The sequence below is a fragment of the Parasteatoda tepidariorum genome, chromosome 8, assembly GCF_982258835.1.
Source record: "Parasteatoda tepidariorum strain Cologne lab strain chromosome 8, Ptep-v5.0, whole genome shotgun sequence".
Taxonomy (NCBI): domain Eukaryota; kingdom Metazoa; phylum Arthropoda; class Arachnida; order Araneae; family Theridiidae; genus Parasteatoda; species Parasteatoda tepidariorum.
The window spans coordinates 32,562,083-32,586,825 of NC_141762.1; the positions used below are offsets into that span (position 1 = coordinate 32,562,083).

The following is a 24,743-nucleotide window of genomic DNA, read 5'->3' on the forward strand; positions in this document are numbered from 1 at the left end:
AAAGCTTCAGAAACATGTTACGTACTTATTTATTTTTACTTAGATTCAATTCAGCATCAAGATACAAGGATTTGTTACAATTTAAAAAAATTGTAACGATGGGGAAAAATGAAAGAAAAAACAATATTCTTCGGTTTCTTTCTTCATTTGACGTCTCATTATCTCAAGAAATCTTTTGTGGAAAGGGGGATATGCAATAAATACTGTACACCTTTTTCTCCAATTTTGCTTTTTTTTCGGATTCGTAAATATGCTTTTCATTCTTTTAAATCTTTTGTTTATTTCACTCTTTTTATGCTTTTTTTAATAGATAGAAAATATTCGTATATGTTTACTTACTTCTGTAAGTGCTAAAATGCCTTCTGAGTAAGAATTAAAACTTTTAAAATCGTATTTAGGTAATGAATATTCCTTAGTTTCGTAAAAAAATGATGCATTTTAATTTAAAAATTCATCTCATTTCCAATAAAACCAAAGATATTCGTATTGATCATACTCAATCAGCCCAGGTAATAAAAAGTTTAAATTCTCACTGATAAAAAATGACTAATCATAAGAAGAACATTTTTAATAACGTTGATCTACGTACAAATGCTGTATGTCAAATTTCCATTTAAAAATAGAAGAAGTAGTAAATTATTTATTACGTTGTATTCTTGTAAAAGTTGCTGTCTTAATTGAAATTTTTTAAAAAGTTTTTAATTACTACATTTGAGTACAGATAAACAATATTAAAAAAATTTGGAAAATTCAACATTTCAAATTGTATCGTAGTGTTCTTTTAAGAGTTTTAAAATATAATCATTAGATTAAGAGCTGTTAAGATGCTCTACTTATCTCACCTGGATCTTACGCATGTTTTATTACTTTAAAATAGGTACATACATTCGCCAAGAAAATATTTTAATAATGCAGAGATTCAATTTTTAAAACTCTTTTATGCCATTTTTAATTTCTTATTTCATGTCTAAAGACTTCTTTTTGTGAAAATATACTATCACAAGATCCCTACTTTAAAAATATTCGGTTCAAAAATTTCTGAAAATCAATTATTAAGAAGATGTTTAATGCAGCAGCAAAATTTTTACCGTTTCTAAGTTCATTGAAGACTCAATACTGAAAATACTCTCTAAAATCAGCCGCTGACAACAGACGAAAGATAACGTTCCTTTCAATTGAATTTCCTAGACTTCAACCGAATGAAAAATAATAAAAATTTATCTTTTCGGTGGCATCACTGAGCCGTGTGTAAAGCGTTCGTTCGTTTTCAATGAACCGAGCAAGAACGAATCCAGTTTCACCGACAAATCCGCCATTCACGATGCAGATCGTTTGAAACATGTTGGAAGCCATTCAAAAAAGAACAGCAATTGAGAACCCTAGCCATGATACCATGACGTTAAAATTCAATGCACTTCATTTTTTTCTATTTGAAACTTAACTCGCTACAGTTGCAGTTAGAGAGTAATAAATCATCTGTACTCTTTCTTCAAGTAAATGTAACAAGTACAAGTGAATTGCTCCAACTCGAGGCGAATGTTTCTGAAATCGAATATAAAGATTACAATTTTGAAGTCGTTTTAGAATAGTTTACTTGTATGTAACATTGATTGCAAGTTTCTAGATCATTTTTGGTTAAACCTACTTCTTTTTCTTTAACCGAGCACAATATGAAGAATATCTCTTTGTATAATATTTAAAATAATTGGAAACTCGAATTACTGAGTTATATTATATACTGGGATTTAAAAGTTTTAAAACTGAATTGTATAAATTCAATTTATGTCTCAGGAAGAGTTATTTTAATTGTTGAATATTTATTTCACATTTTAGTAAAGAAACAATATATAATTTGGTATTTCTTCAACATGAAAGTAGTGTCAGTAAAACAAAAATTTTTTGCAGCTTTTAGTCAAAATTTAATTAAAATTAAATTTTAAAAACAGTAAAAATTTAAAATACTTTAAAATGGAAAAGGGAACATGCTGAAAATTTCATGAAAGATGATATCACTGAATAATAAAAATTAAGGTAGTAAAACAAATTTTAAAAAATTTTATGCAAAAAAGTAGAATAAAAAAATAGTAAAAATATTAAAATAATGTTCGTAAAAAATATTTTCAATTTGTTTGAAAGAACAAAATTCAATATATTAAAAATATGAAAATATTTCCCTCGCTGCTTATTAAAAACCGAATTAGAGTTAGAAAAAAAATTTAGTTTGTTTGAATATAAGAAATTTTTGGATTTTGCATTTTCAAGCACACTGATAATGATATACGTTCGTTATTTTATTCATCCGTGAAATTTAAATCTTCAACAAATCCTTTTTTCATAACACTTTCAGTTAATTGTGTACAAACAAAAAATTATTTTTTTGCTCCTATTGATTATTGAAATTTTATAATGAACCATAACTACACTGAGAAGAAAGAATGGTCAAGACAACTGAAACACGTATTACAATTTTCTGTGTTTCTGATTTTATGGGAATACTAAAAAGCTCAATAATTTTACCCAAAGCACTTTGGTAAAATTAAAAGTAAAATTTGGTTTCATAATATGTGACAAAATTTGGTAAATGTGATAAAGTTTGGTAATTATATAATAATACAAACTTGGTATAAAATCCATTTATTCGCTTAAATTTACTCTTCAGTTTTGTAATTTTTTGCTAAATGTGTGGCAATAAGAACTGAAATTTAAAAAACCTGAATTTCGGGTAAACTGTTACCATATGAATGGAAAGTCGGGATGGCCTGGTTGGCAGAGCGTTGGGCCCATGTACAAGAGGTCTTGAGTTCGATCCCTCCCGGCCGAAGACTCTCCGTGTAGTAAATGGTGACAGGTGCAAATTAAATTTGTCGGGTCACAAACTCTTCCAAGTTACCATAAGAAATCGGTACCTCCAGGGGTACTGAATTAGAGATTGATAGATCTCTGGTTCATATCAAATTACGATCTGTAGATGAATGAATGGATGTATGAATGGGTCCGCCCTATAAACGGGCGTGACGCATGGGTGTATCAGAAGTTGAATTATTAGCCACTGGAAAACAAAAACAATCGTACCCCCTCTGCCTTAATGGCTGACGACAATATGAACGGAAAAAAATGCAAAATGAAAGGTTTAAATACCGTACAGTTTGGTTTTATAAGCCAGAATGATTTTTATTTAATACCATAAATTTCATTCCTTTGCAGTAAGATAATTTTACCAAAATGTTTTTCTCTGTGTAACAATTTTTTGTCTGTGCTGTAAATATTGATTTCAATTGAGAAATCGTTGTTATTTTTAATTTTAGGTGTTTCATGGTGTGCGTGTTGCTGACAAAAAGAGAAAAATCGTCCGTGTTGCTACCTTAATGCTTAGTGCTACGCTTTAGTTGGTTGACATTGGGCCGAATTGTAATTTTTCGATAACAATTGGTCCCCTTCAACCAGCTGTAGTTAGCATTCTGTACATTCCTATAAAAATTCTGTGAACAGGATAATTCTCCAAATGAAAGAACGAAAAATGGGTCCAACTAAGTGAGATTTTGGCAAGATTTCATTAAATTATTTATTTGTGATTAGTGTCAAAAAGGCTACATTAAAAAATAAACAAAAATTTTGGAGCAAATATTTGTTTAGTAAACAAATATTTTGTTCATCATATTCGATTTTTATTTTGAAGATTTTAAATTGCAATTAATTTTCACATTGCAAATTATTCATATCTTAAGAATTATTTTAATCAATTTTAATTGAAATAAAATATATACTAAGTGAAAATTTGCTTTAATTTTGGTCATTATCATACTGTTAATTGTTTGTATTAGTCCTATTTTGAACTATAAATTATTTATACATTAAAAAATATTATGTTGTTATTTATATAAGTTTATCTGTACTACTTATACTTTTTATTACCTATTATTTTGCATATTTCCTGCTTTAATAACATGCATTTTTGATTCTTATTTTATTGTTACTTACTTGTATTATGCAACCGAGAAAAAAACATGCTTGGAACTACCAGAACATAGCAGATTTTACCGTGTTTCTCGCTCTAATATGGTAGTTTTACGGTGATTCTCGCTGGTTTTTATATTATGTAATAAAATTTGGTAAATTTAGTAAAATTTAGCAACTTTACTATGACATTTTAGAGCATGGTATAAAAGCCAGTAAAATTTAATTTTTGCTAAATTTGTGGTATTAAGAATTATAGTTATAAAAACCAAAATTTCTGGTAAACCGCTACCACATGGGCTTAAATATTATATGCTTTGAAATTAACCAGAATTATTTCTTTTACCAGAACTGTCCTTACTATACCATATGGTAATTTTATCAGAAGGTTTTCTCCCCACGTGGTGTTTAATACCCTTAAGTTAAAATTATAGGGTGCTATTTTATACCAGTGTTAAAACATTGATATTTAATTACATGTTTATTTAAACAGCAACTTTATAGAATAAAATTGATATAGTTCTTGAAATATATACGTTATCAAAGTAAATGTACATATTTTTTGTAACTATGAAGCCAGTGAAACAGTAAAATCAAAGATAAAAGTCTCACTTTGAACCCTTTGGCATGCACGACTAATAAACGGAACAAGTGATAAATGTGTCTTTTTACAGAATAAATGAGGCGTAGAGTTGTTTCACGAATGACCGTCATTTTTCAACAAACCTTTTCAAACTTAAAATTAAAATACGCGTGAGTAGAAATAAACTAATTAGAATTCTGCCTTTGAACCAAAGGTTTCAAAATACTATCATTTTCTAAATTAGGCACGCAGAAATTAAACGGCAGACAAAACCCAGTTCTGGTTAATTAGGCAGCCTTGGTAACCTACGTTGATTATGATCTAGCACTACATTAAGCACTAGCTGCATCAATTTTAGGGCGAGAGACGTGGAAACTAATTAGCACATATAAATGATAATTCCAGTAGGATTGAGAGTTCAGAGGCTCGGGAGATTAAATATTTGAAATTTAAAAGGAAATATTTGAATATTTTCTCGGTTTGAAATAAAAATTGTGAAAATAAATGTTAACGTGCATATCAAATGATTAATTTAAATTATGCAGGAATTAAAAGTATGCAAATGGGTTTTTTCTTAAATTTTATTAAAGAGTAATTTGCACTATTTAAAGGTATGGAATGATTTTCAAATAGTAAAATATGTTGGATTTTGATTATATTTTTGAATTTTTATTATTTACTGATTGAAACCCAGAAAATATTTAATATTCGTCTATATTAAATGAATCAAATTCACATTAACATTTTTGAATGTTATTCCCATTCTAGATGAATGTACTTAAGGAAAAAATGTATACTTTTATTATAAAGAATAATAAAAGAAGATAAATTAAATACTGGTGAGTTGAAACTCTGTTTTAAAATGTCATAATTAATTTAAAAGATATTTGGAATCTGTTATCTGTTTTTGTGTTTTGTAATCTGCTTTGTATTTTTGTGCGAAATTTGATGCACAACTATTAGACTATTATTAATGATTTTAACTAGATACATTTAAAAGAATAAAAAGCATGAAATTGTACTTAATATAAAAATATTTGACGTGGCATTACATAATATCTAAACATTTGACGCTTAGATTTCGAGGAAGGTTCTTTTCTATAGAATTGAAACTATAGAAGGCCAATTTATGTACTTTCATTTCTGCTTTATTCTCGTTTTGTTTTGCTTTAGTCTGCGTAGCACGAAGTATTACCCTTTCCTTTTTTTGAGTATTTAATATGTTTAATTGCATAAATGAAATGTTTTAAAGCGAATATTTTAATCAACTCTTTTAATATGAGTACGGGGTTAAAAAGTTAATATGCTAGTAAAATAATACTAAATGGCTGGTAACTTGAAAGTACTTTTGTACGTTTTAATTTATAGAATTTTATAACATATTTTTATTTTACTGCATTTTGATTATTAAAAATTTGCAAAGTGTTTAGTACGATTTTAGACATTCAAAGCACTTTCAGAAACCAAAACTAATGTATTAGAGAATATATATATTTCTTTAAAAAAGAAATTACATGTTTATTTATAATTTATCGGAAATTTATTTAAACATTTTCCCACTGTTAAATTTCCTGAAAGAAACAAAAATAATTTAAATTAGTGCATATTTCAATTCATAAATGACATTAAATTTAGAAAAATCGAAAGATTTTTACACTGAAAAAAAAAAACTAATGAATTAAAAATACAGTTTTCAGGAAGTTTTTAAATTTTAAATATATTTAAAAGCAGAAATAAATATCTTTCTTTAAAGCGGAAACAATTTAATACAGTGTTTAATGTGGAAAATCAAGAATGCAGAAAATTTGAGATAAGCAAATATTAAAATGTTTTAAATTAAAATAAAACATTTCAATTTGAAACTATTTGTAATGACAAGTATAAAAGAACGGAATGATCACGAATTTGTAAGCATCTTTCAAATTAACTATGAATTAAATTTTATCTATCACAGAAATTGAAAACACAGAGCAGAATTAGAAACAAAATTTGAACTGTATGTTCATTTCTCTAGACGCTTTCATAATTAAATATCTTTCAAATAAATCTAAAACTAATGTGAATAAGTCAAGTTATTAAATATTTTCATTTGATAAATATTTAAAGTCACTTTAAAAGTTAATTTTATTCCAACAATCTTGAAATTATGAAATAGGGCAAAATTGTTAGATATCATTAACTTATAAAAGTAAAAATAAACATACTTATTAGGAATATTTTAAATTCAGCTATTTTTTAATTCAAAAAATATGACTGAATTTAATAATGTTATATTTTTAAACGAAATAAGAAATTAGAAAACTTAAAACTCAAAATTACTAATACAGTATGCAAGGCTTAATATAAAAAATGAATTGAAGTAACTAACATAACTTCTACAAATTTTGAAGTAACTTTAAAACTTTAGATGATTATTAGTATATCCTTTACATAAAAACTAAGATGACGGGGACACGTTTTGACAGTTTTTTTCAAAGCAGCATATTTTTGTCGTTTAATAAGTGAACAAAATTGCCTCACAATCCTGCAAATTAATTAAAAAAGTTAAAATTTGAAGAAATTTTGATATAACTAGAAACTTTGAGCAGGATAGACATTAAGATACATTGGCAAAACACATAATTTTGTATATTTTAATAAACAATTATTAGTTTATTTATTTTCATTTCAATTTTGCTGGAAAAAATAAAACCTGGATACTTTGGATATAAATTTATTTTGGAATGCAAGGTAAGAAATTCTAAAAATATGACTTAATTTAATAATGATATATTTTTAAACGAAATAATAGAAATTAGAAAATTTCTATTATTTCGATTATTTCTATTATATTGATTTTATTATTTCTGTTATTTTTAATTTAAAATTCAAAATTACTATTATAGTTTATAATGAATATGTTGTAAGTTATAAATATTAATAGAGTTTTCCTTTAAGAAAATGCTTACCATACTTTGAATATAAATTCATTTTAAGATGTAAGTTAAGAAAAAAAGTAAATGAATTTTCACGAACTGGAATTTCAAGTGAAGTAAAATTGTAATTGAGCCTTTTATAAACCACTAGTATATAGCGATGAAACTCATTTCATTATCATTTTTTAGCATATTTTTTTAAGTATAAAAAAAGTTCTATTTCTGCTGAAACATATCCAAGAAATGAATATTTCATTACCTCTTACTCTAAAGCAAATGATGTAACACAGGAACAAATGATAATGATCATGCAGATTTGGATTTTGCATAAAAAATCCATTTGCTATATTATCCAAATCTTGTATTTCATTGAATAAAATCTATTACATCATGTTCCATTTAGAAAAGCTTAAATCGTTATTCCTATTCTTCTTTTCCGATTCAAGCAAAAAGTCTGCATTAAATTGTAAATTTTCACCTTACATACCTTATTGAATTCTTTATCAAGTAAAGCATATTCGTTAAAACTATTGTGCTTAAATTAAAACTCTGCTCATGAAAACAGAATAAAACAAAATTTAATTTAAAAATGTATATATTACAGATATTTTGCATTCAAACATTGTTTAGTTTCTTTTTTACTTATTTAAGCAAAGATTTTTCATTATATTGATAATTTTTGACCAAGTAGTTAAGAGAATCTTCATTAATTAAGTTTATTTGCATGCATGTTATAAATTTAAAAAATGATTGAAATAATAAAAACAAATTATGTTGTACTAATTGCTAAACAATTTGGTGCTTTTTTCTGATTAAAATTAAGAATTTGCATTAAATTGCAGATTTTTATTTTATGTAGCGAATAGAATTCCTATAATGCGTGAAACAGATTTATTAAAACTGTTACAAGTGAATTATTATTTTTTTTTATAATGGACTAAAAAATTATTCTCTAATTATTAACTTTCAAATAATTTTAAATTTAAACAAAACTTTCCTTTATATTTAAGCAATAATTCTGAATTAAATTATAAGTTTGTTGAATTAAATCATTTTACACATCTTATAGAAATCTTCATCACGTAAAACAGACTAATTAAAACCAATGAATTTAAGCTGCAAAATTAAAGAAAAAATTAAACCAATTAAAATAAATCCACAAATTATATCAAATGCAAATTTCTATATTTAAGCGAATGCGTAGATTTTTTACTGACTTAAACGCTATTTTCGCATTAAATTGTAGATCTGTATTTTAAATATCGTAAAATACTCTCAGAAGAAATGAATTAGAACAAACAATTACACAAATGGTATTAAAATTTTTTTGGAATGGTTTCGAATTAAAAGTCAATTTTAACGTATATAAATTACAAATTTTTTTCCATCATAATTAGCCATGATTATGATATTTTTTATAAACTTGATAAAATCTAAATGGAGAAAAAAAAATTTGGAACCATGCTTCCTGTTAATAAAAACCATTCATTTGGTAACTTTTCCATTTATATTGTAACGGTAAACCGAAAATTCTGATTTCTGGTTTCCAATTCTAGTTTCATATTATTATGCATTTAGTAAAATTTACAAAACGGGAAAATAAACATAACCAAATAAAAGGTTTTTATGCCATGCTCTAAGCGTATCATGATGAAATTACCAAAGTTTATCACATATTATAAAACCGGATTCCCCATAGAGCCAGAAGTACAGTAAATGCTACCATATTCTGGTAGTTTTGACCTTATTTTGTTTTTATATTTGCAGAAATTTTCAGCCAACGTGTTTCTTTCCCATTGGACAGAAAAAAGTTTAGTTAAATGTTTGAAATAAGCTTAGACTAACTAAGACTTGTTTAAACTAACCCTCAAATTGTTAGAACACGCCTTTAAAGAATTACAATTAAAATTAATTTTTACTCTGTAATCTTTTTAATGTGTATCTTTTTACTCTGCAGTTTTGGAGCGTGTTAAACAATTACATTTTATAATTATATTATACAATTTGCTACAACTTTAATATAGTACTAAATTGAACCGAATTATCTTAGTTCTTAAACCTAACTTAGTTCTTAAGCTCAACTTAAATGAAAATATAGCTAAATTTAATGACTCAATGTTGAATAAAGGATTCTAAATTGTGGTAATTGATATTTCAGTTCAAAGTACTGATACTACCGTTCAACACTGCACCATTTTTTCTTATATAGTTCAGAAGTTTTATATATGTTATAAATTTATATACATTTAGAGACTTTTCCTTAAGAATTTTTTCATTAACTTTTTATCATTTAGGTTAAATTCACCCAAAGTCACAATTTCACTGGAAATCCAACTCTATTGCTTTCTTCATTCCACTCTTTCTTATATTGGAATTTTTTTTAAATCTCTGTTAGATTTGTCTGTTCGGCCTAAATCGAATATTCGAGGGTGAATGATTAGAAGTAAGAAGAGCCATTGATTGATTTACCAAAATTTATAACACAATATAAAACCATATTTTATTGTTGATTTTACCAAATCATTACCAAGGCCCTTCAGTAAAAATTAATAAGCTTTATGGTCTTTCCCATAGATCCAGCAAACATGATAAATTTCACCATATTCTTGCAGTTTTGACCATATTTTTTTCCAGTGTGTGTGCGAGACGGTATTTGTTTTAAAAAATAAAATATTTTATATCATTATGTTTTTAAAGCTTAAGGAATGCATACACCATATTTCAGATAATTTTTTTTAAATATCTGCAATCAGCTTCAATCTAAAAAGAACCAGGCAGTAGAATTTAAGAAATATATATTTAAGAAAAAATTAAACTAAAATCCTTCATTTAGCAAAAACAAAAATTTTTATGGTCTGTCATATAGAGCCAGAAACATGATAAATTTTACCATATTCTTGTAGCTTTGACCATATTTTTTCCAGTGTATGTGCGAGACGGTATTTGTTTTAAAAAATAAAATACTTTATATCATTATGTTTTCAAAGCTTAAGGAATGCATACACATTATTTCAGATTAAATTTTTTTTAAAATATCTGCAATCAGCTTCAATTTAAAAAGAGCCAGGTAGTAGAATTAAAGAAATATATATTTAAAAATAAATTAAACTAAACTCCTTTATGTAACAAAAACAAACATCCACCAGGGCAGCAATCCACTTTGGGTTAAGAAAATTATACGTCTTTTTAAACGTCTTAACACAGAACAAAAAAAATAAGAATTGGAATAAAAAATGATGTTTAAGAACAAAAATTCTTCCCAACACTCCATATTTTCTTAATCACCAGAATTGGAACTTTCTTTAAACGAAATTGATTTTTCTTTGCTTTCCCTTTTCCATTTAAACATCCGACGTCAACTTTTAAGCGATTGAGGTATTCAGACCAACATTAATCTGCAAAACATTCCAATTTTATATTCCTCTCTTGCGTCAGAGATATTGATTTCTGATGTGGGTTTTGAGAAATCGAGAAATTTCAGATTGAGTTTATGCGCACGTTTCTATTAATGTATGTAATCTACCAGAATCCTCGCTCCTTATTTAGAATCGATGAATCCCTCAGAGTCTTTTCGAGACGATATCGATGTTATTATGAGCATAAATGTAACGCTCTTAGTTTGTTCCTTTAAAACAGTCGTTTAGAGTAAAAAGCTTTTGATTGAAGATTTTTATTCTTGCATTTTTTTTATATGAGTTTAAGAAAGATATGTACTGTCATTGATTTTGATAACGAAAAAATTGTGATTTGGAGAGCGTTGTTGAGAACAAAAGAAAAGTAGAGATAAATAGGGAAATACTACAGTTTTAAACTTTAAATTTTTAGAACTTTTTTTTTTTACAATTTATTAAAATTGCTTCAAAATAAATTATTAAATAAATGTTTGATATTAAGCATAGTATAGGAAACTCCAAACTATTAATTTAAATATTTTTATATGATTATTTCTTGTAAATAATACCTACGTAATTACAATTCTTATAAAAAGCAGAAAGAGGATAATTTTATGTCACGTCCGTTTTGTATAACAACAGTATTGGTTGTTACATCTTTTCTGCAAAAATTTGAATTCGTTATTTTGAGTTTAAAAATGTTATTGCAAAAGATATAAATTATACTATAGGAAACTTAACTGTCTTCAAATGGTGAATGCTGTTTTAAACAATTAGCATTCATTTCTTGTGTCAAAGATATTGATTTCTAATGTGAGTTTAGGAAATTAAGAATTTCAATTTCAGTTTATGGTGATCGATGAATTTCCTTCGAATCTTTTTAAGACTATATCGATGTTATTATGAGCATAAATCTAACGCTCTTTGATTGTTCCTTTAAAACAGTCGCTTAGAGTAAAAAGCTTTTGATTGAAGATTTTTATTCTTGCTCGTAGATATTTTTTTTTATATGAATTTAAGAAAGATGCGTAGTATCATTGATTTGATAACGAAAAATTTTTGATTTGAACAGTGTTTTAGAGGAGAACAAAATAAAAGTAGGGATAAATAGGGAAATACTACCTTTGCTATAGTTTCAAACTCTAATTCTTTAAGACTTTTTTTTGTTTATAATTTATGTGAAAAATGTTTAAAAATAAATTATTAAACAAGTAATATAATTTTTTTAAAAGTAGATTCTTACTTAGATCAACAAAGAACAATTTTAAATTAATTATAAAAATAATTACAATTAATTTAATTTAAATAATTACAATTAATATAAATATGTATACACATATGACAGAATCACAATATTTAGTGGCAAAATATTTATTCCTAAATTTATATCCTGCTAATTATCTTTTTTAAAAAAAAAATTTTCTCCCATATAAAACAAAAATAAATTAGTTTAAATTAATTGATTTAAATTCATTAATTAAATATAATTAATGAATTAAGATTTGAAAAAAAACTGTATTGATGTCAAGTGCCATCTACCACAAGTTTGAAAAAATGTATTTGACTGTAACTGTATTTGTATGTAACTTGAGTAGATGACTAAAAAGTATTTTACTACCACTTGAAAATTTGAACAAGATATATAAATATGTGTAGAGAGAGTGTGAACTAATAGTAGGAATTGAAAAAGTGTTAATTAAAGTGTTAGTAAACTAAACTATAGGAAACACTAAACTATTAATTTAAATATTTTTATGTGATTATTTTTTTACAAATAAAACTTACGCAATTGCAATTCTTATAAAAAACCAAATGAGGATAATTGTATGTCGCTTCCGTTTTGTATAACGTCAATATTGGTTGTTACACATTCTCTGTAAAAAATTTTATTCGTTATTTTGAGTTAAAAAGCTTTATTACAAAAGGTATAAATAGAACTATGGGAAATGTTTAATAATCTTCAAATGGTAAATGCTGTTTCAATTAATTTAGCATAACGTCATTTGTAACATTTGTATAACGTCAATATTGGTTGTTACACATTCTCTGTAAAAAATTTTATTCGTTATTTTGAGTTAAAAAGCTTTATTACAAAAGGTATAAATAGAACTATGGGAAATGTTTAATAATCTTCAAATGGTAAATGCTGTTTCAATTAATTTATCATAACGTCATTTGTAACATTTGTATAACGTCAATATTGGTTGTTACACATTCTCTGTAAAAAATTCTATTCGTTATTTTGAGTTAAAAAGCTTTATTACAAAAGGTATAAATAGCACTATGGGAAAAGTTTAACAATCTTCAAATGGTAAATGCTGTTTCAATTAATTTAGCATTGATTTCTTGTGTCAAAGATATTGATTTCTAATGTGAGTTTAAATTTAGTTTATGCACACGATTCAATTTCTGTATGCAATCTAACAGAATAATAGATCTTGATTTAGAATAGATGAACTACTTATTCTGCGTCTTTTCAAGAATATTTTGATGTTATTACTGAGCGATGTACGTTTTGTCCTTTAGATTTTTTTTTTAAAAAAAGAAAAAAGAACAGAATCGCTTAAAGTAAAAAACTTTTGAGTGAAGCTATTTTTTCTCACGCAAAGATTCCTTGCGTAACTTCAAGAAAGATACATAGTAGCATTGATTTTGAGAGCGAAAAGACTTTGATTTAAATAATGTTCGATATAGAAAACAAAAGTGTGATTTGGGAAAAATGTGGAAAATTACATTAACCAGAAAAAAGAATTTTAAACGTATATTTATTTAGCTAGGTGAATATAACAGAATATAGGCAGTAAGGTGAATAAAAAATTGTTTTCCAAGACCTGTAAGATATGTACTAATAATGTTACGCTAAATAAAATGAGACTAAATTCAATATGATAGTGCAGCTTATCTACCTCTACAATTATTCAATTCCTATTGACTAGTATAAAAACATGTTAACTCGATTATATCTGGAGATACCTTTAGATTGATGACGGTTGATATCGTCGGTAGCCTATAGCACCACATTGGTGGCGTTCGAACGTGATCTAAACACGCCTACTTCAACAGAAGCATCCACTTCAGTATGAGCACGTCTATTCTGAGGGATTGAATAGAGTAAACAGTTGACTTGTTGTTTGTGAAAGCGAAATTGCTTCACTCTGTCGCTACTCAGTCTCGATCACACACAACGGGGGTCTGTACACATGCAACTGCTAATTGCAACACAGAAGCTACGACAACCGTAATCTTAATACAATTCTCAGGATCAGCAGTCAAACACCGATGATCTTAATGCAGTTTTCCCGTCCTCTCACAAAACAGCAATGAATCTACCAACAGTATTCATTCATCGAATTCTATCACAGATGAAATTCTAGTGGGGGAGCATTGTAGCGTAGCTATCACTACAATTATTCAATTCCAATTCACTAGTACATAAGACATGTTAACTAGATTCTATCTGTAGGTAACTTCAGATGGAACTTAAAGAATGGCACTTAACTAGACCTAGTATATACTTCGGACATTTACCAAAGGTATCTAGTCATACTAAGTCTAGTTAAGTGCCACTGTCTGGTATACATTTACCCGGTATATCCTACATTGATGTTTTTTTAAGGTTCAGTGCCACTGCCTGGTATACACTTGCCCGGTATACCCTACACTGATAGTTTTTTAAGGTCAAGTGCCATTGCCCGGTATATATTTGCCCGATACTCCAAACACTGATGTTTCCTCTAATCTATCGTCAGTAAGCATTAAAATATCGAATAAATATAACTATGTATATCAAATAAATATAATAATATCAACAAATAAATTAATATAAAATTGGATATAACAAAGATTTCGGACATTCACCAAAGCGACTATGATTGTTGACATTCACCGGTGAAAGTCGACATTCTTCAGATTTCGGTCATTCACAGTAACATTAAAGATTAATGAAAAGAAAAGACGGAAAATTATTAAATATAATAAAATAAAATAATTTTAAAAAAGTAAGGGAATAAAAAAAATATTAGAAACAATATTAGAAAGATTAACAATATTAGAACAATATTAGAAAGTACTCCTTTTTGCGGATATGATCGTGTGAGCTGATGAAGAGATATTTTTTTTTTATTTTTCCGGACTTTTAATGCATATTTTTTTAAAGTTATTTTATTTTAATAATTTTTTTTCTTTTAATTGATCTTTAATACTTTCCATGTTTTCTCTACATTTTTAACTTATTTTATGATTTCTATATGCTTGTTAAATAAAACTTATTAATTTTCATAATTTTCTTCGTTTTTCTCTCTTTTCTCAAAGACTTTTTGTCTTTATTGCTTTATTGTGCTATATATATATATATATATATATATATATATATATATATATATATATATATATATATATATATATATATATATATATATATATAGTATTTATAATAAGGCTTCTGAAAGATTTTATTTTATACTTAAAATTTTAAGTAATATAAAAAGTTTTATACTGTAACAAAAATATTCTTTTTTATGTAATTAAAAACTTTTTACATAAATTTGATACTAATGTGTACTAAGTTTCAAATTAGCAAATGTAAAATTCTTTGATGGTTATAGTCATAAGTAAATTGAATAAAAAGAATTTATCTTTTGTAAAAATTTTAGCCACTAAATCCCAAGTATTGTTGCACACGAAAAATTAACAACGTTGATATTTTTAAACGTGGATGTAGAAATGTTTTGATGTAGCAAAATAGTTTCAAAATATTAATGCAAAATTTTTCGTTAGTTCAAACATATTTTTAAAAAAAAAGATATAAAAATCGAAATAAATTCACTCAAGTTGACAATATGTACAAGCTTTAAAATATTTCTATCAATAAAATTTTTATCTATCTTGAATAATAAATCTATAAATACTTCACCAAGAGATAAAGAAAGATTTATGATTGAAAATGCAAATTCGAAAAAGTACTTTGTCTGAAGATCTATTATTGATGAGGTTACTCCAATCTCTTATTCTCTCTCTATATTTTATGTAATACTTGCGAGAATATTTTATGATATAATGCAAGCTTTACTATAATTCCAATGAATATCGATTTTTATATATTCACGATTTGCTAAAAGCATACATGTCAGAACTGATTATAGTACTTTTCAAACAGGAGTAAAAAGACAAAAGAAGTAAAATATGAGCATTAAGTACAAAGTATTTTGAAAGCCTCTTATCTAGTTTTGATACATTAGTAATATTTACCATTAGCACTTTTTTCTCATTGATATATTCATTTTTAATATTTGAATCCATTCTCTGATCTGAATCTATTTACTGATCAAGTATTCCTTGTACCTTTTTCAATTATTCATTTTAAGGAAATTTTTAAATGAAACATACAATATCTGTGCTATCGCTAACAACACAAGGTATTTTGCTTACAAACACTAGGTATTTTGTAATGAACACTCTCAATGTAAGATTTTGAAATCGTCTAAGAAATGGAGTAAAAATATTTGCGCATTGAAAATTTATTATCAAGAGGGAAAATGTACGCTACAAAAGACTTATTGCTCAGGTCTTAAGGAGTGTAAAAGAAAATTAAAACATTTATATAGCTATAGAGATGTTCATGAAATACATATAGAACAAAATGTTTTAAGTCTTACGTAGCAATCAAAAAGTCACAGATGAAAAGATGAAAGCTTATAAACAAACATCTGGAATAATGAAAGCTTATAAACATGTGAATGGAAACTTACCAACTAATTCTAAGAACAGTAGTTTTTTTTCACACGATTAGTAAAATAATAAGAAATTCAAGCAACCACAATATATCTCGAAGCAATAAATTAATAATTAAAAATTTGATTACTATATTGAAATTTGCAAAGTAATATCGCAATTTTGAACCAAAATATTATAGGTTAATCAAATCTAGGTTTCGAAACTATGCTACCGTAAAGTGCTCGACTTCGCGCAGGTCGTCGGGCTACCGAAGCGGGGGTGCCATCCCCACCGCAGGGGATCAAAATTGTGATGGCATGTCTTTGGTTCATCCTCAGGGATGTTTCCCAGACCGTCGCCAATAGCCCATTGTGCAGCTCTAGTGCGACGTAAATTAACAACAACAGAGAAAACAAAGAATACATCCAGGGTTACGGTGGGATTCGAACCCATCACCTCCAAGCTTAACAGAGCGTTTGACTGGCGATACTGATCAGATTCATTTGTTTATTTATTGGTACACATACGTGCAGGCTTGTGTACTCAATTACATAAGAACAACTTATAAGCCTCAGTCAAGTAAGAAGACATATAGTACAATTCAGAGGCCTACACGAAGATACATTCAGGGTTCCGGCGGTATTCGAACCCACTACCTCTACACAGGAAAGCGTTTGATAGGTGACACACTTCGGTCACTCTTCGGATATCAACAAGGATTATATAAGACCCTTAGATGCTTTTCGCTTATAAGCCATAAAATTCTCCAGTGACTTCAGCCCTCCTTTTATTAAACTGAAAACCTTCAATATTTTTTTATTTTTTTTTAATGGCGGGCACTTGGGGTTTGTCCCATTGGCCACAGGAATGCCAGAACTGCTACTCTCTTCTCATTACCCAGTGGGCACCGGTGGCGAAGCCACGGCGGTGGAGCAGCGTCGCTCACTCCACACAACCACATACCCATTTATAAGCATGCCCTGAGCAGGATTCGAACTCGCGGCCAATGACTCCGCAGTCAAGCACGCTAACAACTCGGCCAGCTGGTCGGCGCAAACCTTCAATATAGTTGACTGAAATCATGACTGGCGTTTAAGCGCTCGTATGTTATTCCTTCTATATCGAATTTGTTTTTCAGGGACTTTTGATGATAACCTGGGACGTTCTTAGTCACAAACGAGACCTTAGCCTTGATTTTGTAGTCCAGAACTTTGGTTTCTTAGCGTTAGAACTTACAGACATTCATTAAATTTAATATTTGATACATATAGTTCTGTAAAACACAACTAGTGTCGCGGATCGTCGGTTTGATTTCTACAGCCACACTGATGTATTTAACTTTTTTTTGTGATGTTTTTCTGCGATTTTTGTTTTTATTAGATGATTCTTTTCTAATTTCACGGTCCCGCAGTGGACTGATCGTTAAGACACGGTTCCCATCAGATCACCGAAGTCAAGCATCACTGGCTGCGGTCAGTGTGCGGGTGGGTGACCACTTGGATCAGTCTGCGTGGAGACCGAGGGTGTGTGGTATTGGTCCTCGTTAAACTGTTCTACAGTAAAGTGCTCGATTTCACGTGCAGGCCGTCAGGCTACCGAAGCGGGGGGTGCCATCCCCTCTGCAGCAGAGGATCAAAATTGTGATGGCATGCCTTCGGACGTAAATTAACAACAACATCTTGTCCGAGATGTATCCATTGCGTGGAGGTAGCGGATTCAAATCCTGGAGCAATCCTGGATGTGTGTTCATGCTGTTCTTCTCTGAATCGTACTATCTGTCCTTCCACCAGGACCGTTTTGAAACTGGGCGTCTGCTCCTGATCGCCTGAAACATGTCGACTCCTATTTCCTTTTAGTATATTTTTGAAAAATATGTTACATGGTAGATGAACTGTTTGGTTTGTATTAATATATTTTTCATTTCCACTGAAAATAATAGAATAAACTCAAATAGTATGAATAATAGATAATTAAAAATAACAATACCAAGTTAAAAATTCGATAATATTATCAACCTTTTCTTTCCATAATATAATGAAAATATTTTCTCATTTAATACAGTTTTTATTATTTAAAAAGTATATGTTTTCTCATTTTCTAGCGGAAACACTACCATTTCAATCCAGTTCAATCGAATAGCTTCTAGGAGTTTAATAAAACTTTCATTCTGGTCTTCCAAAATTGTATTTTTACTGAAATAACATTTTTGTTTTGAACTGACCATTCTAGTTTTTTTTTTAGAATGTGTGGAGAAAACGTATTTCACTTGTTGTCCTTTCTGATTGAATTTGCGTTGGTCTCAGGAAAAAAAAAGTTATTTCCTCACGAATCGTTCAAGAAAAGCTGTCCGTTGAAAGAGATTTAAAACTTTATGGTATTTGAAAAAAAATATAGCTTTTAACGTGAGAGATATTTAAAATACTATATTTTTGAACACTTTTTAGACTCATAAAAGAGTTCTATAAAAAAAGATGCCATTCTAAAAGTGTGAATAAAAGCAATACGTTGTTTTTTTGAATAAATAAATTTATTTTATCTATTGAAATACCTTTTCAAACAAACGAAAATTAAACAATAAGTATTTTTCAAAATTAATAAATAATAGGAAACTAATTTAAATTATTTTTTTCTCAAATAGATCTAGAACAGTCTTTAGCTTGAAAAACATGTAATTTTATGCAATATATGCTGTGCAAAACACTTAAATATACTAATAAGCAAAATAACAACAAAGAGCAAAAACAACGTCGCATGAGCAGACATACTTCAGTTTCAGTTTTAAGATGAAAGATCTTCTTCACGGTATTGGAACACTGAAGAAGATTCCTTATTGTAGATCTGAGTTTCTACAAAGTATTAACCGATGTCTGTGTTTTGACGTTGAAGAAGGTGCTTCAATATTTAACTAAAACTGCAATATGCCTGTTTATATTTCTTGAAAAATAATTTATTTTCAAAAATAAATAAATCAATACTAAACTAATCTTAATTACTTTATTTTTCAGATGGATCAACAGTCTTCATATTCAAAAATAAATAATTTCATTCAATATAGGTTTGCAAAACACTAAAATATGTCAATAAAGCTAAATAAGATAAAAATAAATTATATAATGTATGAACAGACATGTTATAGTTTCAGTAGTATAATGAAGAATCTTCTTCAGTGAAGGTACTTTATCATCGATCTGTTCTTCCATAAAGTATTAACCAATGTCTATATTTTGACGTCAAAGATGGTACTTCAGCATATACCTAAAACTGCATTATGTTCATATGACATTATTTGCCCTCGCTTTACGCTGTCTAACTTTATTAATACATAGCACAAATTTCCCTTACTTTCACTATAACATATCTTTAAAATAAATTTTATATTATGATTGGGACTATACAGGATGTAAAAAATTTTGCTTAAAACCTTTAGTAACATGATAGATTGTACATGATACATAAGTACATGATAAGGATCGAATATTCATAAATGATTATTTGAGGTAGTGTATACCAATTCAAAATAAGCAAAGCAATAAAAAAATATTACATTTATTTATTTGATTAGACATAATTTTACTGTTTTCTAACAAGGGAAAATACTACATTTGCTTAGGGGAAATCTATTCTTGTACAAGTAGCTGAGAGCGTTGAAGCTTTAGACACTTGCACTGTGGGATATTAGAACGATTTTGCAAAGCAATACAGTTTATCCTAACTCTAATGATAACGCTATTTCAGCTTCAAAGTGGAAGAGCTAAAATTTTTTTACAAATCGCAAAGTTGATAAGGAGTGTAGAAAATAAAATTATCGTTAGGTTTAACGTAACACAAACTGTATGTAATGCTTATCCATTGATGAGTTTGCATGACCGATATTTATCTACTAGATATTGAATCAAAGAACATGTTTATGGCAAAAAGTTATACTTGGTAGCTTTTATTCAACTACCTTATGGAAAAAATGAAATGCAAGGTGTGGCTATAGATTTCCAGAACTGATCTCAAAACTCCAGAAAACATTATGCGAATCACATATTTAATATGCTTTATTTTATTTTATAACTAGTGTTGAACATTAAATCCTATTCTGAGTTTACGACGATCAATACCGATCTTCTCAGCATTGTAGTTTTGAATCCAGTCCAGAAGACAAGGGAGCTCCTAGATCAAGCATTGGGGCACATTTGACTTCGTGGAGGATTTTTTGAGGGAACTAATCCCTACTTGTGGTACATGCTGAGAAAAAATATGAAAAACACGAAAATATTCCCCGGTTAGCTCGATGGCAAGGGGATTCTAAGCATATTTTGTCTACCACGCAGGATATTTTACGTCAGCACTGTGGTCTAAGCAAGCCAGGATCCGAATTCGTATCAACCAGCGAACGCTTGGATTCGAGCCCGGGTCACCTTTTTGAGAGGTAAACGCTCTATCCAATGATTCAAAACGACTTCATTCAATTATTTCATAGCAAACCCAATCTGATATAATGCATCTCTGTTTTTAGCTTTGAAGTTTTTCAGAAACAACTTTTTAAGTCTTCTTTCAGAATGCTCTTCATTTCTGATGTTCTTAATGTCTTCAATATGCTTAAGCCTTGTTTTCACCATATATTTCGCAATCTTTTTTTAACGAAAATCTGCAGTAGATTTGTCAGAAAAGCATGGTGAGTGATTCATATCCATAGCCGTTGCGAAACTGGAAAAAAAACGAAATATCTCTTTACGCTTTATAAAATCTCCTAGATAGCTTGCAAAAAATAAAATTAACGTTTGGTGCACAATCAAAATCTGGCAACACACATTGCAATTATAAGGTCTGTTCACGTCTGGGGAAAGTAATTCCAGATTTATAGATGTGATATTTTACCTCCCTATACTGAACACTGTCACTCCACCTATTTTACATTTATATTAAAGGTTTGCATTTATAATCAACAAATATTGAATTGATGAACTAGTTTACAAACAATAATAATTTTTATAATTGGTCGCCTTTACCGAGTTAGTTAATGAGGAAAAAATGAAATAAATAATTACCAGCTGAAAATAATATTTGCATTTTTGATATGGAATTTCTGACTTTAAAATAAATGCCATTCAATAACACACTCCAGCATTAAAGGGAAAATTAAAGTGGTTTTTTCAACTTTCAAATGATACTCCTCTGTACTTAAATAATTGTCAGAATTTTTGGAAGTGGAAGAAAAATAATCTCTTTTTACCTTCTAAAAACTCTTTGATACCTTAAACAATAAAACTACCATTCGAAGTACCTTCAAAAACTTGCAAGTCATTGCGATAAGAAGGTCTAACCTCTCCAGAGGGAGACGAGAACAAAATTTATTAAATGATATTTTATTTTCCAATTAACACTTCTTGAACGCTACCGGTAAACTTACACTTATAATCTTCTCATAAGTAACTAATAAGCTAATCTATAATAAAGAAAATTTTAACATTTATAATGGCTAACCTTTACCAATTTAGTTTATGGGAAAAAAAATTAAATACATAAATACCAGCTGCGAAGTAATATTTGCATATATGATACGCGGTTCATGATGAACGACGTTCAATAAAACACTCCAACATTAATAGAAAAATTGAAGTGGCTTTTTCAACTTTCAGTTAATACCTCTCTGGAGTTAAATCACTGTCAGAATTTGCGGAACTGGAAGAAAAGAAATATCTCTTTGCACTTTCCGGAATCTCCTTGATACCTTACAAACAATAAAACTACCATTTGAAGCACCTTCAAAAACCTGCAACACATTGCCATTGGAAGGTTTGTTCTCGTCTGGGGGAGGCCCTTTACGTTCGAAGTACGACACTTCCTTTTATGGGTAATTTAGACGGAAGAAATCCAGCCCCGAAATTCTCTTTTACTTTTCGCGTAATACAGACTCCCATTTCCTGTGTGAGATAAGATTAGAGCTCCTTTCATACGATCCAATTCCTTTTGGCGTGAAGGCCATTTCTTAGAATGATGTGCCTGCCCCTCAAAAAAGAGGTTTGCCCCGCCTTTTGCCTTTTACTGATAACGTTCGAGCAGCAAAGTATCAAATGGTACAAGTCAAGAGGTTGGACGAAATTATAAAAGTGGAGATTTATTAAAAAAATAGAGGTGTAAAAACCTAATGCCCAATTTTTACACGTTTGGAAATAGTCTTCTACTCAAAGAACGTGATTTAGTAACCAAAACTTGAATTTAAAAGAAAAATTTGATTTAGATCTAATCTATCCACTATTTTTATCTTCAATAATTTGATCGTTTTACCACTTTATTCATACATTATCCCTAAAATGGCTAAAATTAAAAAAAAACTCGATTTTCTATTGCTATTAAATTAAAATGTATTTACTTTAAAATTTTACTGCTGACAAAAATAACAAGCAATTTAACGAACAATTAGATATCGTGGATTAAATCTACGGCGTCGCACAGCGAATCCAAATTGCATTTGCAATAATCAATGCATAACTCTTTAACCTAGTAAGTTTGGAACCTAAAAAGAAGACAATTGAACTTTCGTACCAAGTACTGGGAGTACTAAGGAGATTTAACAGCAGTAGTAAGGTAAGCTAGAGTACGCCAAAAGCAGTATGCTAATTGACCAGCTATCCTAAGGATTAGAATCAGGGTCAATGCTATATCTGAGTCATCCTGGCTTGCACAATAATCACCAAACCTAAGGTATCATAACAACTTAAACTCTAGAAGCAGGGAAGATGCACTTTAAAAGAACCCGAATCAAATTACGGTTAGAGTACCGTCCCTCAAGGGGCGGTTACTTTTTTTACCGCAAAATCAATTTTTAACAAAACATGTTATGGAATTAAAAAGTTGATAAACCCTAAATTTTATAGTGATAATAAGAGTAAAATCACTGAATCAGTCTAATAAATAAAAAAATACTGCGAAAATTACGGTTCAATATATTATGGATGCTGCAATATGAGCTGGCACATTGTAACGGATTTTTTTACAGTGTGGGTCCAAAATCAAATCATCTTTTTTTTTTATCACTCAACTTGTTGGAATTTTCATAAATTTTTTGGGCATTCTGAAATTGAATTTATTATACACTGTTCTTTACCTGCTAGATTCATGTGAAATACTTCATGCTCTAAAGAATACTAATAAACCAATCAACGACATTTCTAGTATTTCTTTTTTTTTTCGTCCACACATTTTGGAATCTAATTTTCTAAATGTTTCAACTCTTATTTTCTCTTTTCACTTCGTCTTATTTGGATTTGCTCTATTTTGTTTCTTTCGTAAAGGTTCATTTTTTTCGCTCTCATTTCTTATTGGAATTCGCATGTTTTCATTATATTTCGAATACTCCGTGTATTATCTTCATTGTATATCTCAGTATCCATGATTACTCTTGTCATTGCTCCAAAATAGTAAAAGAACTTAAATTTTTTATGTAGATTTTTTTGAAATTTTATTATTATTTATTTATTTATTTATTATTATTATTATTTTTAGCAATGTCGTAAACATTATTGTAGTCTACAACAAAAATAAAGCCTCAATTAAATAGAAATGAGCAGCGCAGCTAATAGTATTTCTATTCAAAGGAAGCATTATTTTCGTATAAATAATTATAAAGAGTAGCTATAATGAGAGGATTTCAACTGGATAGAAAAGAGTAGTAGAGTAATGAGCGCAAATTTCAAGCTAATAACAAGTTAAACACATGCAATCTTCCAACTCTCAACACTGCTTCATTTATATGCATCTGTTGCAGGAAAGTGGTTGAATCCGGAATGTGCGTATTATATATATAATCAAGGAATTAAACTAATTCAGAAATTCAAAAAAAGACGAAATAAGTAAGTAGCAATTAAAATAATATTTAAAATAATATATCAAAATGGAAAAGCACTTAAAGCAGCTAAAACCAAATTTGTTTTATTTTAATTTGGAAAGTCAGAAATACAATTCTAGCGGAAAACGACGAAACATTTATGATATGTGTGTTAGCAGGACAACAGATCAGGGGACACACTGCCTGCCAACACACAATCGCCATTCTGTTGTTAGTGGTGAAACCAAAATCTGAACATTGCCCCGAGGCCCCATAATGGAAAAACAAGTAAGAAAAAGCAAATTAGAATAATTGAAATGTAAATGCAAATTAAAATTAATGACAAGCAAACACAATTTAAAATTACACAC

General features: G+C 28.5%; 2 long non-coding RNA genes across 2 annotated transcripts in view; one reads left to right on the forward strand and one right to left on the reverse strand.

Moving 5' to 3' along the window:
• Positions 1-3,345, forward strand: part of LOC107438516 (uncharacterized) — an 83,569-nt gene extending 80,224 nt beyond the window's left edge. Inside the window, exon 4 of the long non-coding RNA XR_001583385.4 lies at positions 3,306-3,345. This is a non-coding gene — a long non-coding RNA (uncharacterized LOC107438516). The remainder of the gene's footprint in view (positions 1-3,305) is intronic.
• The window catches only part of LOC147806052 (uncharacterized), a 59,147-nt gene extending 42,371 nt beyond the window's left edge, over positions 1-16,776 (reverse strand). Inside the window, exon 1 of the long non-coding RNA XR_015428699.1 lies at positions 16,592-16,776. This is a non-coding gene — a long non-coding RNA (uncharacterized LOC147806052). The remainder of the gene's footprint in view (positions 1-16,591) is intronic.
• Positions 16,777-24,743: the final 7,967 nt, after the last annotated feature.